Raw genomic sequence first — 16,816 nt, 5'->3', positions numbered from 1 at the left:
ACTACTCCTTCCTGGGTACTTAATCTGCTATCTGTGGATGGGCTTCTGGGGGACCTGTGAACCCCCTTGAGCTTGTATGCAACTCTGTCAATGAGGTGGGAAGGTGCTGCTTTCCTTAGCTTCTCAACCAGGGAGTAGGAAAAAAACAAAACCCAGGAGCTGAGATCTTGGGAATTTCAGGCACCAATAGGAAAAAGACTTGTGATCCAGAGGCCCTACAGGTGCCCTTGAGATCGCTCCAGAAAGATAACCAGGTGCCAACTGGCATACATCCCTCAGCGCATTACAAACTCCAAACCTCATTGTAGATTGCTTCTCTGATGGACTTCCATTTCCCAGCTGCCCTGGTGACTGGTCAGGCGGGAAGCTAACGATTAATCCCCCAGGCAGTCTTGTGCCTTTTATCTCTGGCAAGCGGACTGTAATAATGGTGTTCAGACCAGGAGAGGTGCCCCTCCCCTTGCTCTCTCCTGGGGGAGCCCAACCCCCATCTGGCTGGACTGGAATCCCCAGGGAAATTGGAATTGCTAGGGATTATAGCAGGATCAGGCTCCTGGCTGTGGGGGGAGAGGAGGCCCCATTCCTGCTACCCTAGGGGGCCCTCCTGACACCTCTGCTGGGCCACCTGCCAGCATGCAGGGGAGGAACTGGATAAACTGCTCCAGCCTCCTGTCCAACTGAGGGTAACTGATAGGTGGCCTGCCCTTTGTAGCTGAGCCTGCAGGTATGCAGTTTTATTTCAAAAGCAAAAAAAAAAAAAAAATAGGGGCTGGGAATGTAGCTCAGTGGTAGACTGCTTGCCTAGCACATGCAAGGTCCTGATTTGGATACCAGCACTGAAAAAACTTTTTTTTTTTTTAATTTAAAAAATAGGCCCAGAGGGGCCTTGAAGCCTTAGTAGCTGGGACTACAGGCAGGGAAAACTTCGCATAGTCAGATGCAACTTAAATATATATATATATATATATATATATATATATATATATATATATATATATTTTTTTTTTTTTTTTCAAACTGTTGATCGAATTGTCAGATATGTAGGGCCAACTGTATAATGAAACCTCATGTATCTTCACCCAACTCCCAATTTTTTTGTACTGCTGAGGATTGAACCCAGGGCCTTGTGCAAGTGAGGCAAGCACTTTATCAACTGAACTATATCCCCAACCCCTTTTGTACTTTTAAGAAGTTCACAATATATAAACTTTGTACCAAATCTTGTTTCATCTTTCTTCCTCCTCCTCCTCCTCCTCCTCCTCCTCCTCCTCTTCTTCTTCTTCTTCTTCTTCTTCTTCGGTAAATATTTATTTTTTAGAAGTAGTTGGACACAATACCTATATTTTACTTATTTATTTTTATGTGGTGCTGAGGATCAAACCCAGGGCCCCCGCATGTGACTCCAACGCAGAGCCACACCCCCAGGCCTTATTTCTTCTTTCTACCCCAGCATTTTTATTTTTGTTTTTACAGAAGAGTTTAAAACAAATTGAGAAAACATGTCACTTCTGCTGTAAGTATTGCATTCTGCATCTATGATCAAGACATGTTTTAATTTTTTGGTACAAGGAACTCAACCTAGGGGCTCTTAACCACTGAGTCACATCCCTAGACTGTTTTTTTTTTGTTTTTGTTTTGAGACAAGTTCTCGCTAAATTGCTGAGGCTGACCTCCAACTCCTGAGCCTCCTGCCTCAGGCTCTGGTATTTCCCCAGCCCCACCTCCTTTTTTTTTTTTTTTGGTACTGGGGACTGAATCCAGGGGCACTGAATCACTGAGCCACATCCCCAGCCCTTTTTTGTATTTTATTTAGAGACAGGGTCTCCCTGAGTTGCTTAGGGCCTCGCTAAATTGCTGAGGCTGGCTTGAACTCATAATCTTTCTGCCTCAGTCTCCCCAGCTGAAGCAGTATCACTAAATTCCCCAGGTTGGCCTTGAAATTGCAATCTTCCTGCCTCTCAGCCTGAAGAGTAGCTTCGATTATAGACATATGATACTGTGTTGACTTTTTTTTTTTCTGGTACCAGGAATTGAACCCAGAGGTACTTAACCACAGAACTATATCCCCAGTCCTTTTATTTTATTTTATTTTATTTTGGTTGTAGTTTGACAAAATTCCTTTATTTTATATATTTATTTTTATGTGGTGCTGAGGATGGAACCCAGCACCTTGCATGTGCTAGGCAAGTGCTCTACCACTGAGCCACAAACCCAGCCCATCCCTAGTGGTTTTTTATTTTTTATTTTGATATAGGTCTCTAAGTTGCTTAGAGCCTCACTCAGTTGCTGAATCTTCTCCAGAACTTGCTCCTGAGTCCCTGGGTTTACGACTGTAAACCTGCACCACAGTGCCAGATACCCTTGTTCAATTTTTTTTTTTTTAGATATAATTTACTACCTATATTTAAAATATTCAAGAGGACCAGGAGCAATGGTGCACCCCTATAATTCCAGTGACTAGGGAAGCTGAGACAGGAGGATCGCAAGTTTGAGTCCATTTTGGGCAACTTAGCAAGACCCCCAGCAACTTAGTGAGACCCTGTCTCAAAAAATAAAAAGGGTTGGGGATATAACTCAGTAGTAAAGTGCCCCTAGACTAAATCCCCAGTACAAAAAAAAAGGGGGGGAGGCTAGGGTTGTGGCTCAGTGGTAGCGTGCTTGCCTAGAACGTGTGAGGCACTGGTTTCAATTCTCAGTACCACATATAAATAAATAAATGAATAAAGGTCCATCAATAACTAACAAAAATTTAAAAAAAGAAAAAAGTCTCTTAAAATATACAAGATGAGTTTTAGCATTTACATATATTGTGAGACCATTAACAATTCAAATAATGAATGTATTCATTTTGTTTGTTTTTATTTTGACATAATTCTAGATTTGCAGTTACAAAAACAACAACCACCAGACAATGGTTCATCCAGGTGTGTCATCCAGACGGCACTCAGGAGGCTGAGGCCAGTGGATTTCTTTTCTTTTTTAGTTATATGGACATAATACCTTTAATTTATTTATTAGTTTATTTATGTATGTATTTATTTATTTTATAGGTTAGGTTTTTAAATTAATTTTTTATTTGTTTTAATTAGTTATACATGACAGTAAAATGCATTTATGCACTTTGATATATCATACATAGATGGGATGTAATTTCTCATTTTTCTGAGTGTACATGTTGCAAAATCATATTGGTCATGTAGTCACATACATAGATAAAGTAATAATATCTGTTTCATTCTACTATCTTTCCTATCCCCACATCCCCTCCCCTCCTTCTACCTAATCTAAGGTAACTTCCCTTTACCTAATCTAAGGCAATGCTATTCTTCTCTAGTGCCCCGCCACCTTATTGTGAATTAGCATCTGCATATTAGAGAAAGCATTTGGCCTTTGGTTTTTTGGGATTGGCTTATTTTGCTTAGCATGATATTCTCGAACTCTATCCATTTACTGGAAAATGCCATAATTTCTCACCAACATTTATTCTTTCCTGTATTCTTAATGATTGCAATTCTGACAGGAGTGAAATGAAATCTTAGAGTAGTTTTGATTAGCATTTCTCTAATTGCTAGAGATGTTGAACACTTTTTCATATATTTATTGATCGATTATATTTCTTCTTCTGTGAAGTGTCTGTTCAGTTCCTTAGCCCATTTGTTGATTGGGTTATTTGATTTTTTGGTGTTAAGTTTTTTGAGTTCTTTATATATCCTAGACATTAATGCCTTATTGGAAATGCATGTGGTAAATATTTTCTTCCAATCTGTAGGTTCTCTCCTCACATTACTGATTGTTTCTTTTGCTGAGAAGAAGCTTTTTAATTGAATCCATCTCATTTATTGATTCTTGATATTACTTCTTGCGCTTTAGGAATCTTGTTAAGGAAATCAGATCCTAGGCCAAAGTGGTGAAGACTTGGGCTTATTTTTTCTTCTATTGGGCACAGTATCTCTATTCTAGTGCCTACCTAAGTCTTTTTTTAAATTTTTTAAAATATTTTTTAGTTGTTGATGGACCTTTATTTTATTTATTTGTATGTGGTGTTGAGAATCAAACTCAGTGAGTCACGCATGCTAGGCAAGCACTCTACCACTGAGCCACAACCCCAGCCCCAGTGCCTAAGTCTTTGATCCACTTTGTGCAGGGTGAGAGATAGAGGTTTAATTTCATTTTGCTACATATGGATTTCAAGTTTTGCCAGCACCATTTGTTGAATAGGCTATCTTTTCTCTAGTGAATGTTTTTGGTAACTTTGTCTAGTATGACATAACTGTATTTATATGGGTTTGTCTCTATGTCCTCTATTCTGTACCATTGGTCTAAAGTCTATTTTGGTGCCAATAACTTGCTGTTTTTGTTACTATAGCTCTGTAGTATAGTTTAAAGTCTGGTATTACAATGCCTCCTGCTTCATTTTTCTTGCTAAGGATTGCTTTAGCTATTCTGGGTCTCTTATTTTTCCAAATAAATTTAATTATTTCTTTCTCTATTTCTATGAACAAAGTCATTGGGATTTTAATAGGGATTGCATTAAATCTGTATAACACTTTTGGTAGTATGGCTATTTTGACAATATTAATTCTGCTATCCAGGAGCATAGGAGATCTTTCCATCTTCTAAGGTTTTCTTCAATTTCTTTCTTTAGTGTTTTGTAGATTTCATTGTAGAGGTCTTTCACCTCTTTTGTTTATAGCAGCTCAATTCACAATAGCTAAACTATGGAACCAACCTAGGTGTCCTTCAATAGATGACTAGATTTAAAAAATGTGGTATATATTTATTTTTTATATGATGCTGAAGATCGAACTCAGTGCTTCACATGCACTAGGCAAGTTGCTCTACCCCTGAGCTACAATCTCAGCCTCCAGAGGGTTTCTTGAGACCAGGAGTTGGCCAGTCTGGTCAGCATAGCAACTCTCTATTTTAAATAAATAAATAAATAAATAAAACAAGCCAGGCCTGATGGCACCTGCCTGTAATCCCAGTGGCTCAGGAAGCTTAGACAGGAAGATTGCAAGTTCAAAGCCAGCCTCAGCAAAGGCAAGGCACTAAGCAAGTCAGTGAGACCTGTCTCTAAATAAAATACATAAAAGGCCTGGGGATGTGGCTCAGGGGTCAAGTGCCCCTGAGTTTAATCTCTGGTACCACCACAACAACAACAAAAACAAAAACCCACAATAAAATAGGGCACAATGGCAGTGGTATATATCTGTGATTCCAGCAACTTGGACAGGAGGATCATAAGTTCCAGGGCAAACTGAGTCCCTTATCAAGACCCTGTCTCAAAATGAAAATTAAAAAAGAGCTGGAGATGTATCTCAGTGATGAGTACTTATGGATCCAATCCCTGGTATCATCATCAAAAAAAAAAAAAAAAAAAAAGAAAGAAAGAAAAAGAAAAAAAGATAGCATAGAATACGCTGCATTTTGTCAATGCATCCTTGAGATGTCATTCGGTGTGTTCTTTTCTCCCGTATTCGGCATAAACTATTTGTACAGAGAAATGATTTGATTCAGATCCATTCTTTTTAGGCAAAAATATTTCATCAATGATGCTGGGCATTTCCCACAGCATAATATCAAGATGCAAGAAATTGTCCAGTTGGCTCTCTTTTAAGATGCTTAATTCAATTGGTATCATCTGATTCCTCCATTGTCAAGTTCTCTATCACCTTGTGGTTTGTAGCCCCAGAGATGATGGCTCTCTAGATCCATTATCTCATTAGGGCAAACACAAGCATTTATTAAGCACTCCCATGTGCCAGGTACATGCTCATCACAGGAGACAGAGAAATAAACAAAATATGGTCCCTGCCCTTAAGGAGTTCAGAAGGTTGTGGGGGATGCAGACAAGTAAACATTCGTTCGTTTATTTATTAAATATTTACTGAATGCCAATTGTGTGTCAGGCATTGTGCTGGATGCCAGTAACTGCATTATAGTATGTGATAAAAATGATAGATACTATTTACTGGAGTTCGCCATACTCTATATACATTTATCTCACCATTCCTCATACAAGTCCCTTATTATCAAGACATCCATTTTAAAGATTTGGAAGCAGAGGTTTACAGAGAGACAAAGAGATTTGAGACAGGTCAGCATTTTCCAGAGAACAGAAACCAATGAAATACACACTGTATGTGGAAAGAAAGGAGAAAGGTACAGGTGATTATGGAGGCTGCAGACCTTCACACTGTGCCATCTGCAAGCTGGAGAAACAGAAAAATCAGTAGTGTGGCTCAGTTCAAGTCCAAAGGCCTGAGATAATGGGGTAGGGGTGGGTGGCCCACTAATGCTAGTTCCAGAGTCTGAAGGTAGGAGTTCTGATATCTATGTGCAGGAGAAGAACATCCTGGCTCCTGGGGAGAGGAAGGAGAGAAAATATGAATTCAGCTTCCCTCCTCTCATCCACGGTTTACATTTGTCTGTTATATTCCTTAATTTTCTTTATAAATTTCCCCATTTCTTTTTTTTTTTTTTCTTTTTGGTATCAGGGATTGAATCTAGGGCGCTCAACCACTGAGCCACATCCCCAGCCATTTTTAAAATTTTTTATTTTGAGACAAGTTCTTGCTAAATTGCTGAGGCTGGCTTTGAGCTTATGATCCTCCTGGTTCAGCCTCCTAAGTAGCTAGGATTACAGGTGTGTGCCACTGTACCCAGCATTTCCCTATTTCTTTTTTTAAAGTATAACTGACTACATATATTTAAATATACAATTTGATGAGTCTTGGTATTTGCATAGACTCTGAAACCATGGGCCAATTGATAGTGCCCACCTACATTTCTATCTTCTGGAAACACCCTCACATTCATATTCAGAAATAAAGCTGCATCAACTAAATGGGTATCCCTAAATTGAGTCAAGAAGATGGCTGAAATTAACCATTACACACAGTAAAATGGTCAGAGCTGGAATATGAACTGTGGGCCACTTGCCTCCAAAGCCTCTTAATCTCCACGCTATACTGCTAAAATTGAGACAGGTTCTTATTTCCAGATGCCATTTGAACTAAGTGTCGAATCTTAATTAAGCAAGAAATAGTCTGTTGTGGGCTGGGCTTATAGATCAGTGGGAGAGTGCTTGCCTAGAATATGGAAGGTCCTGGGTTCAATCCTACCACACAAAAAAAGAAAAAAGAAATGTTCTGTTAGATTGGCCTGCAACTCCAGACTCTAGAGCAGTCTAGAGAAAGAGGCAGGCAAGAACCTAAGCTGCTTCTTATCCCACCAGGATAGAGTTTCCAATATGGTGAGATGAGGGAGGGACCTTGAGGAGGGGCAGGACCTGGGTCTGACCACTCAGTCCCCCAGCTTGGTTTTATCCTCACTTTCCAGAGCAGGTAGCTGAGCCTGGGAGAGAGAGATAGTCAGTTTGACAGTAGATACAGGCTTGACACTGGCAGTGCAGCTCCAAGACTAGTGTGGCAAAGGTGTTCCCAGTGCAGACTTGGTGCCTAAATGCCTGGGTTGAATCCTGCTTTTGTGTCTGCTAATTATAAGCCTTTAAATGAGTCATTAAACTCTCTCTGGACTCCTAATCTCCTCACCTTCCCAATGAGAATAATTATAGCATCTATCCCCTTGAATAGTTTGAAGAATTAGGTAAGACGCCTAAGTAAGCAGAGCAAACAGGAAGTGCGAAATAAACATTAACTAAAGGGTTCCATATTGCACATTGCTCAGGGGTCAGGGTTTTCCCCTGAGCCAAGCCCTTGGACAGCAGGCCCCCTCCAACCCAACTAGATGACCTTGAGAAGAGACTGCTGCTGTGCTCCAGGGCCAGGAGATCCCCTCTCATGGGATTCACCTTTGGACTTAGTTATTCAAGATTGACAGTGCTGGGGCTGGGGATGTGGCTCAAGCAGTAGCGCGCTCACCTGGCATGTGTGCCGCCTACATACAAACAAAGATGTTGTGTCTGCCGAAAACTAACTAACTAAATAAATAAATATATTAAAAATAATAATAATGACAGTGCTGGCTTTGGCAGCACATATAGTAAATTTGGAACGATAGTTAGATTAGTTAGCATGGCCTCATCATAGGATGACACGTATTCCATTAAAAAAGGAAAAAAAAATTGGGGGCTGGGGTTGTGGCTCAGAGGTAGAGCACTCGGATAGCATGTGTGAGGCACTGGGTTCAGTCCTCATCACCATATAAAAATAAAATAAAAATATTGTGTCCACCTATAATTTAAAAAAAAAAAAAAGTTAGGTGCGGTGGCGCTGGTTTGTGATCCCAGCAAACCCAGAGGCAAGGCAAGAAGATTCAAAGTTCAAGGGCAGCCTTGGCAACTTACTGAGATGACCCTGTCGCAAAATGAAAAATAATAAAAGGAGCCTGGGAATGTGGTTCATTGGTAGAGTGCTCCTAGGTTCAATCCCCCGTACAGCCCCCCCCCACCAAAAAAAAAAAAAATTAAAGCTGCAGAATAACTGTCAAGGTCCCAAAGACCTATGATTTTCTGCTCCCACTTCCAAACAAAGAAGGTTCCACACCTTCTCTCAGACTCAGGGAAATCTGTCCAACAAAGATGCTGTCCATTCAGGATGGAGAATTAAAGCCCTCCCAAAAGCCAGCCCTCTCGGGGCTTAGCAACCAATGAAATCGGTCCCTTCCAAGTTCAGCCCCTCCCCCCTGAGAGTTAGGTTGTTTCTCCATGGTAGAGCACTTGCCTAACAGGATCAAGGTCCTGGGTTCCATTCCAGGGCCACCGCCCCACCCCAACCCCTGCACACACACATTAAATAATAATAATAAAAGAATGAGAAAACTGGAGACAACTCTCCACATTTATTTATTTATTTTGGTACTAGGGGTTGAACTCAGGGGGCACTTGGCCCCTGAGCCACATCCCCAGTCCTATTTTGTATTTTATTTAGAGACAGTATTTTACTGAGTTGCTTAGCACCTCGCCATTGCTGAGGCTGGCTTTGAACTCGCGATCCTCCTGTCTCAGCCTCCTGGGCTGCTGGGATTACAGGCAGGCGTGTGCCACCGCACTTGGCGATCCACTTTCATTTTTTAATAATTAAAATGTTAATATTATTATTTTGGGGACTGGGAATTGAACCCGGAGTACATACTCCCTCCTTTTCTATTTTTGGGGCAGGGCCTTGCTAAATTGCTGAAGCTAGTCTTGAATTTGCAATCCTGCTTCAGCCTCCTGAATCTCTGGGATTACAGGTGTGGGCCACAGTACCAGATTCGCAATTCTTTTTTGCTGAAATATCTGGAATAGGCAAATATATGGAGAGAAAGCAGATTAATGGTTGCCAGGGGCTGCGAAGGGTGAGGGTAGGATGGAAACTGGGCTTCTTGTAGCTAGGGCGAACATATTCTAAATGTACACAACCTTGTGAATATACTGCAAAACACTCAACTGACAACTTCACATGGATAGATTGTATGGCATGTGAATTATATCACAGCAGAGCTGGGTTTTGTTGTAGTTGTCAATGTTTTTTAGATTTTGTTTTGTTTTGGTGTTTTTTTTTCCTTATTTATTTTTTGTTTTTGTCATTTTTTTGCAGTGTTGGGGATTGAGTCCAGGGTTGCTCTATCACTGAGTTACACTCCCATCCCCTTTTATTTTTTATCCCAGATAGGGTCTTGCTAAATTGTTGAGGCTGGCCTCAAATTTGTAATTCTCACCCAGCAATGGTGTACACCTGTAATCCCAGGTTCATGAGGCTGAGGCAGAAGGATCGCAGGTTCAAAGCCAGCCTCAGACTAAGTAGAGGGGTGACTTTTTCAGTCTTATAACATCAACTGTCTTTCATTTGCTTTACCGACTGAAAAACCTAGAAACTCTTCTTCTGTGCACATAAACAATTGAAATAACAACAATAAAAATAATAATGGCTGTCATTTCTATAATACTCATTATGTGTTAGGCATTATGCTCCAAGCACTTTAACTTTGTATTAATGCCTATACCTCTAAGAGAAATATATTATTTTGTTTCCACTTGAGGAAACTGAGAGGTGACCTAATTTTCCACAGGCACTAAGTGACAGAGCTAGGGCAAATCCACCTTGGGCCACATACTGTGTTGAGCACCAACAACACAGCAATCCATCCTGAAAGATACCATCCTCCCTGCTGTCTGCAAAGAACTCAAGCAACCTAGGGCTAGTGAGACCAACTGTACCCATTTGGCTAATACCAAGGGTTCCCATGCTGTAGATCCCAGGTAAACGGAGACAACATTAGAGCCAGTAAGCATCCACTGGTTGACCATCAGTTGACCATGTGTGCTCACCTTATGCCTGTGTGAGTGGAAGGACTATGACTTGTCTTCCCAGGTTTTATAGGAGAGGAGGGTGGAGCTGGCCTGGCTGGGGCCAGGCTGGAGCCATGCTGGGGCAGGTGGCAGGAGCTTCCTTCCAGAATAAGAAAATAAAGCGTGGACAATTAAGCCTGGGCAAAGGGCAAGGTTTCCAATGCAGGCCTAGAAAACTCCAGTCTAACTCGAGGATGAAGAGCCCATTATTTTCCAGAGTCTCTCTAACTTAAAGACCACAATCACTTATTCACTTACATTTTCATTGACTCAGTGAATGCTCACTGGACACCTAGCACATACCAGATGCTTAGTTGCTGAGGGAGGTACCACCCTGCCCTCAAGGAGTTTATGATCTGGTTGAATAAGCAGGCAAGGGATTTACAACCCAGGGATTTGCATTCCATGGCAATTATCAAGAATGATATTAACAATATTTAACAGCTGGTAGAGCCCAGGCACCAGTCCAGACAGAATGAACACCAACCATGAACATCAGGACAGGGTCCCAGGCCCCTGGCAGTGTCTGGCTTTACCCTTTTGGTTGCTGGATAGTGGGGAGGTGGGGGCTGTGGGAGAAGCAGGGGCTGTGGGGAGACCTTGAGGGACTCCAGGAAGCAGCTGCTTACCAACTGATATGGAAAGATTTAATAGAATATTCTAGCAACTAGGATAGCCATATCAGTGGTTCTGGTTGAGGACTAGACCTGGTGATGAGTGATTTGTGATTAACCAGGAGGTATGATGGGGAGGCACAAGGGAGTCAGGTAGAAGACTGAGGTAGGAGAATCACCAGTTCAATGCCAGCCTCAGCAACTTGGTGAGATGCCGCAGTCTGGCTGGGCACAAATCACGAGCCACTGAAGCAGGAACAAACTTTATTTTTAAACTGCAGGAAAACACTTCACACAGCTCCCGGGGAATCCTCCCGAACACCACGAGGCTTGTCCAGGAACCCCCAGCCGGAAATATCTCTCCCGGAAATCCCTCCTCCTGCACTTCCCCAACCAATGGGAACTCTCGGGGAATCCCCGGAAATCCCCACGAGAACTCCAAAATAGTGCGAGAACTCAAAAGTTGCGGCAGAGGCGGATAGTAATGCCTCGCCTGTCAATCAATACTGTTGGCAAAATGCCAGGGGCCATACAGACTCGGCCGTGGCTCTCAGCAGTGAGACACTGTTTCCAAATAAAATATAAAAAAAGGCTGGGGATGTGGTTCAGTTAAGTGCCCCTGGGTTCAATCCCCAGTCGAAAGAAGGAAGGAAGGAAAGAAAGAAAGAAAGAAACTAAGTTGAGTTTAACCAAAGGTTCCTGGCAAAGGTCACCACTTGGGCAAAAAGCCCAGAGGGGAGGAGCATTCAGTCTAGCTGGAGAAGAGATCATGCATAAGAGGCAGGTAAAGACCAAGCAGGGGTGGGAACTCTTGTTATCAGAGTCAGTAGCTTGCACTGTGTCCTGAAATCAATAGGGAGCCATTGCACCATTTCATTTTATTTATTTTTGGTGCAGGAATGAAACCCAGGACCTCACATAGGTTCAGCACATATTCTACCACTGAGCTACACTCCATCCCTATTGCAAGAGAGTCACTTGACTGAGACTGCAAATCCCCCAGAGGGACCCCAAAGGATCAATTTTTTCAAAGCAAGAACCTAGGCTCAGAGAGGTTAAAACATCTGCCAGTTGTCACACAGTGAAATAGACATGGGGTAAATGGAATAAGTGGGGTAAATTCACTTCTTTTTTTTTTTTTTTTTTTTAAATAATTTTTATTTATTTTTATTGTTTAATTTTCGGCGGACACAACATCTTTGTGTGTATGTGGTGCTGAGGATCGAACCCTGGCCGCACGCATACCAGGCGAGCGTGCTACCGCTTGAGCCACATCCCCAGCCCGGGTAAATTCACTTCTATTTAACCATTTCTATTGGACATGTGCAACAAAAGTTGCCCTTCTATGTATGGAGCCTTAGAATTTGCAAAGCATGGTACAGATTACGAATTACTTTCCCATATGCTATTTGATTTCCCAGCACAACACCATTTCAGGGAGCAACACCGTTCCCTTTACGCCGCAGCTGAAGCGGCTGAAATACAGAGCAGTTTCAAGACCTACTACATAGTTAAATCTCTATTCAAATCCAAGTTTTAAAACTCCTGGTCCAATGTTCTCTCCTCTCTGTATGTTGGCATTGTGGGCTCATTGCTTTGGGTTATAAGTGTCAAGAAACACAAGTGCCTACACAGAAAGAAAGGAGGGGTGTAATTTGGGGCTTAAGTACCAAAAAGTCCAGAGAGAGATGAACTTCCCGCATAGATGACTCCAGGTAGTCGAGTGATGTCATCAGGGATCTGTCTTTGCTTTCTTCTAATCTAACTTCACTCTTGGATTCTCTTAGCAAGCCAGATACAGGCACCTAACTTCCGGTTAAGCAATCCCAGGCATAGAGAACTATACCTTGTGTGTGTGTGTGTGTGTGTGTGTGTGTGGGTGTGTGTGTGGGTGTGTGTGCTGCTGGGTATTGAACCCAGGGCTTTGTGCATGGGATGCAAACACTCTACCAAATGAGCTATATCCCTAGTCCCTTATATCTATTTCCTGCCCGCCCCCCCCATGGTGCTGAGTACTCTACCATGGAGTAAGTACATTTGTAGACCCAGGAACTATACTTTTTGAATGGGTATAGCCAAAGTCTTAGGTTTCGTTTCTTTTCTTTTCTTCCTTCCTCCCTCCCTCCCTTCCTTCCTTCCTTCCTTCCTTCCTTCCTCTCTCTCTCTCTCTCTCTCTCTTTCTTTCTTTCTTTCTTGTACTTGGGATTGAACCCAGGGTTGCTACTGAGCCACCCCAGCCCTTTTTTAATGTTTTATTTTGAGACAGGGTTTTGCTAAGTCCCTAGGGCCTCCCTATATTGCCAAGGTTTGTCTCAAACTTGCAATCTTCCTGCTTCAGCCTCCCAAGTCACTGGAATTACAGGCATACACCCACTTTTTGGCATACAGCTCGTCAAGTTTTGATGGACACATGGCAGTTATCTGTGCACTCCTATTATCAAGATGCAGAACATTTGTTTCATATCCAAACTCCCTGTGCCCTTAGAGACAACTATACCACCCATCCCTAGGCCCTGGCTCCTCTGAACCTTTCTCTGTCTCCATAGATTTTTCTTTTTTGGACCGTCATATGAATGAAACCACACAGTATATAGGCCCATGGTTTCTTCCACTTAGCAAAATGCTTTGGAGATGCCTCCATATTGTATCTGTAGTGATAGTTTATTCTTTCTGGCTTAATAGAGTATTCCATTTTGTGAATATACCAAAAATTGTAGAATTGTTTATCCATTTAGTACCTAAGGGGTTTGGGGATATTTCCAGTTTGGGGCTATTATGAATAAAGCTACTTAGAAACATTCATGTTTTTGTTTTGGGGTACCAGGGATTGAACTTAGGGGCACTTAACCATTGAGCCACATCCCCAGTCCTATTTTGTATTTTATTTAGAGATAGGGTCTCACTGAATTGCTTAGCACCTTGCCGTTGCTGAGGCTGGCTTTGAACTTGAAATTCTCCTGCCTCAGCCTCCAGAGCCGCTGGGATTACAGGTGGGTGCTACCACGCCTGAGCCATTCTTGAGTCTCTTATGAACATTTCTTTTCATTCTTCTTGGAAAATACCTAGGAGTAGAATTGCTGAATCATAGGGTTAGCATATGTGTATAAGAGATTACCAAACTGCTTTTCAAAGTGGCCATACCTTTTCATAATGCCATCAGTAATGTCTGAGAGTTCCCATTTGCCAGTATTTGGCTACATGGTCAGTCTTTTCAATTGTATCCATTCTAGTATAGTAGTATCTCATTGTGGTCTTAATTTGCATTTATCTAATAACTAATGCTAACGGATGCGTATGCCTCCCCACCTTCTTTCAGTGCTAGGGAGTGAATCCAGGGCTCACACTTGATAGGCAAATGCTCTACCTCTGAGTCACATGCCCAGCCCCTTCTCTCTTTATTTGAAAAAAAAATTATATATATATATATATATATATATATATATATATATATAATAATGTAATAAATATCCACAATTGAGGGGAGGAGGGGAAGGGGGAAAAGGAAGGACAGCAGAATAAACTAGACATTATTATTGCTGTGGGTATATACGTGACTGCATAACCAATGTGATTCTGCAACCTGTACACTCAGAAAAATGAGAAATTATACCTCATCTGATTCAAATGTATGATATGTCAAGATCATTGTACTGTCATGTGTAACTAATTAAAACAAATTAAAAAAAGAATGGGGAAAAATAAATAAATTATCCACAATAGAAAAAATTTTAAATGCAGGGATAAGCAAACAGAAGAAAAATAAAAATGAAAGTCACCTGTTATTTCAGAGATAACCACAATTGACATTTTGAGGGCTGGGGACGTGGCTTAGTTGTAGAGCATTTATGAGGCCCTGAGTTTGATTCCCAGAACTGGGGGGCAGGGGGAATGACATTTTGAGCTGTATTCAACCTTTTTTTTTTTTTTTTTGAGGGGCAGCGTGCTGGGATTGAACTCAGACCCTGGTGGGAAGTAGGCAAGCACTCTACCACTGAGCTATACCTCCAACCCCTATATCCAATCTTGTTTTTTCAGACAAAACTATAATTACATTTTAGTTATTGGCATAGATAACACATGCACCTGGTACAAAGTTTGGAAAGAGCAAAACAGTAAGTGTTGTGCAGGTCTGTTCATTCAATTGCCAAAATGAAGAAGTCTATGCCTAGGGCAGCAGAGGATCTGCATTAGCAGTGTTTCTTTGACCTGAGGCTGTTAAGTATGAACTGGTAGGATTCCAATAAAATCGAGCATTCACAAATCCTACACCCCAGGGCTTTCATTTAATCAGAGAAAACACCAGACACAGAGATAGCAGGAATTCTGTACAAGAATGTTTATAAATGCTTTACTTGTAAGAGCAAAAATCTGGAGAAACCCAAGGTCCATTGATAGGAGAATGGATAACAAACAAAACCCTCCAGCGAGTTCATACAGAGGATTAAAACAGAGCAATCCAAAAAAAGTGAATCTACTGTAGCTATACACACAGCATGAATGAATCTGAGTAATATCATGTTGAATGGGACATTCCAAACTGTACTTTTTTCTCTTCTTTCTTAGTGCTGGGGATTGACCCCTGACCTCATGCATGCTAAGCATGTGCTCTACCACTGAGCTGCATCCTCATCTCTATTACTTTTTTTTTTTTTTAATAAAGGTTAGGAACAACTAAAAGTAAACCGTGGTATATTTAAACCATATGTATTTACATGTTAAGCTATATAAAAGAAGCAAGGGAAGGAAAAACACAATCATTCAAAGATTGGTTAGTTTTAGGGGGATACAGGGAAGGATTTCATAGGTAGATGTAAGATGTCATTATTTTGGGCTGGGATTGTGGGTCAGCGGTAGAACGCTCACCTAGCACGGGCGAGACCTGGGTTCGATTCTCAGCACCACATAAAAATAAAGGTATTGTGTTGTGTCCATCTACACCTAAAAAAATAAATAAATATATATTTTTTTAAAAAAGATGTCATTATTTTTATTGTTTGAGTTCGATGGAGAGGTAAAAATGAGCACAGAATTAAAAGAGTTAAAAATAGCTAGGTCCGTGTGATGGTGGGTATTTATAATCCCAGATGTTTGAGAGACTGAAGCAGGGTGTTAAGGTTTGGATGTGAGGTGTCCCCCAAAAGCTCACATGCGAGACAGCGCAAGAAGGTTCAGAGGAGAAATGATTGGGTTGTAAGAGTCTTAACCTAATCAATTAATTCCCTGACAGGATTAACTAAATGGTGACTTAAGTGGCAGGGTGTGGCTGGAGGAGGTAGGGCTTGGGGGGGGCGAAGCTTTGGAATATATATATGTATCTGGCAGAAGGAGTCTCTTTCTCTGCTTCCAGATCACCATGCTGTGAGCCACCCTTTCCCGCCATGATGTTCTGTCTCACCTCAAGCCCCAAGGACTGGAGCCGACCTTCTATGAACTAAGACTTCTGAAACCGTGAGCCCTCAAATAAACCCTTTCTCTTCTACAATTGTGTTGGTCGGGTCCTTTAGTCACAGCAGTGAAAAAGCTGACTAAAAAACATGGGGATCCCAAGTTTGAGGACTGCCTTAGCAACTTAGTGAGGCTCTGTCTCAAAAAATAAAGAGTGATAGAGTGCTTACCTGGAGTGTTTAAAAAGAAATCCATAAAGTATAGCTTTTCAAACAGAGGAAAAGTAGCCCTTAATAATCCTATATAGCACAGTTGGTAGAGTGCTTGCCTTGCATGCACAAGGCCCTGGGTTCGATCCCTAGCACCAAAAAAACCAAAAAATTGCTATTGGGAGTCACACATGGTGGTGCATGCCTGTAATTCCAGTGACTTGGTGGCTGAGACAGAAGGATCGAAAATTCAAAGCCAGCCTCAGCAATTTAGCGAGGCACTTAGCAACTCAGAGAGACCCTGTCTTTAAATA

General features: G+C 41.5%; 1 long non-coding RNA gene across 1 annotated transcript in view; it reads left to right on the top strand.

Annotated features, from left to right (window-relative positions):
* The window catches only part of LOC124086259 (uncharacterized), a 103,486-nt gene extending 87,050 nt beyond the window's left edge, over positions 1–16,436 (top strand). Inside the window, exon 3 of the long non-coding RNA XR_006849758.2 lies at positions 16,256–16,436. This is a non-coding gene — a long non-coding RNA (uncharacterized LOC124086259). The remainder of the gene's footprint in view (positions 1–16,255) is intronic.
* Positions 16,437–16,816: the final 380 nt, after the last annotated feature.

Source organism: Marmota monax, unplaced genomic scaffold, assembly GCF_021218885.2.
Source record: "Marmota monax isolate L192 unplaced genomic scaffold, Marmota_monax_Labrador192_F-V1.1 WCK01_AAM20220418_F8-fsc00024, whole genome shotgun sequence".
Classification (NCBI taxonomy): Eukaryota; Metazoa; Chordata; class Mammalia; order Rodentia; family Sciuridae; genus Marmota; species Marmota monax.
The sequence above is the reverse complement of the archived record's forward strand: the minus strand, read 5'-3'. Positions and strand labels throughout refer to the sequence as shown.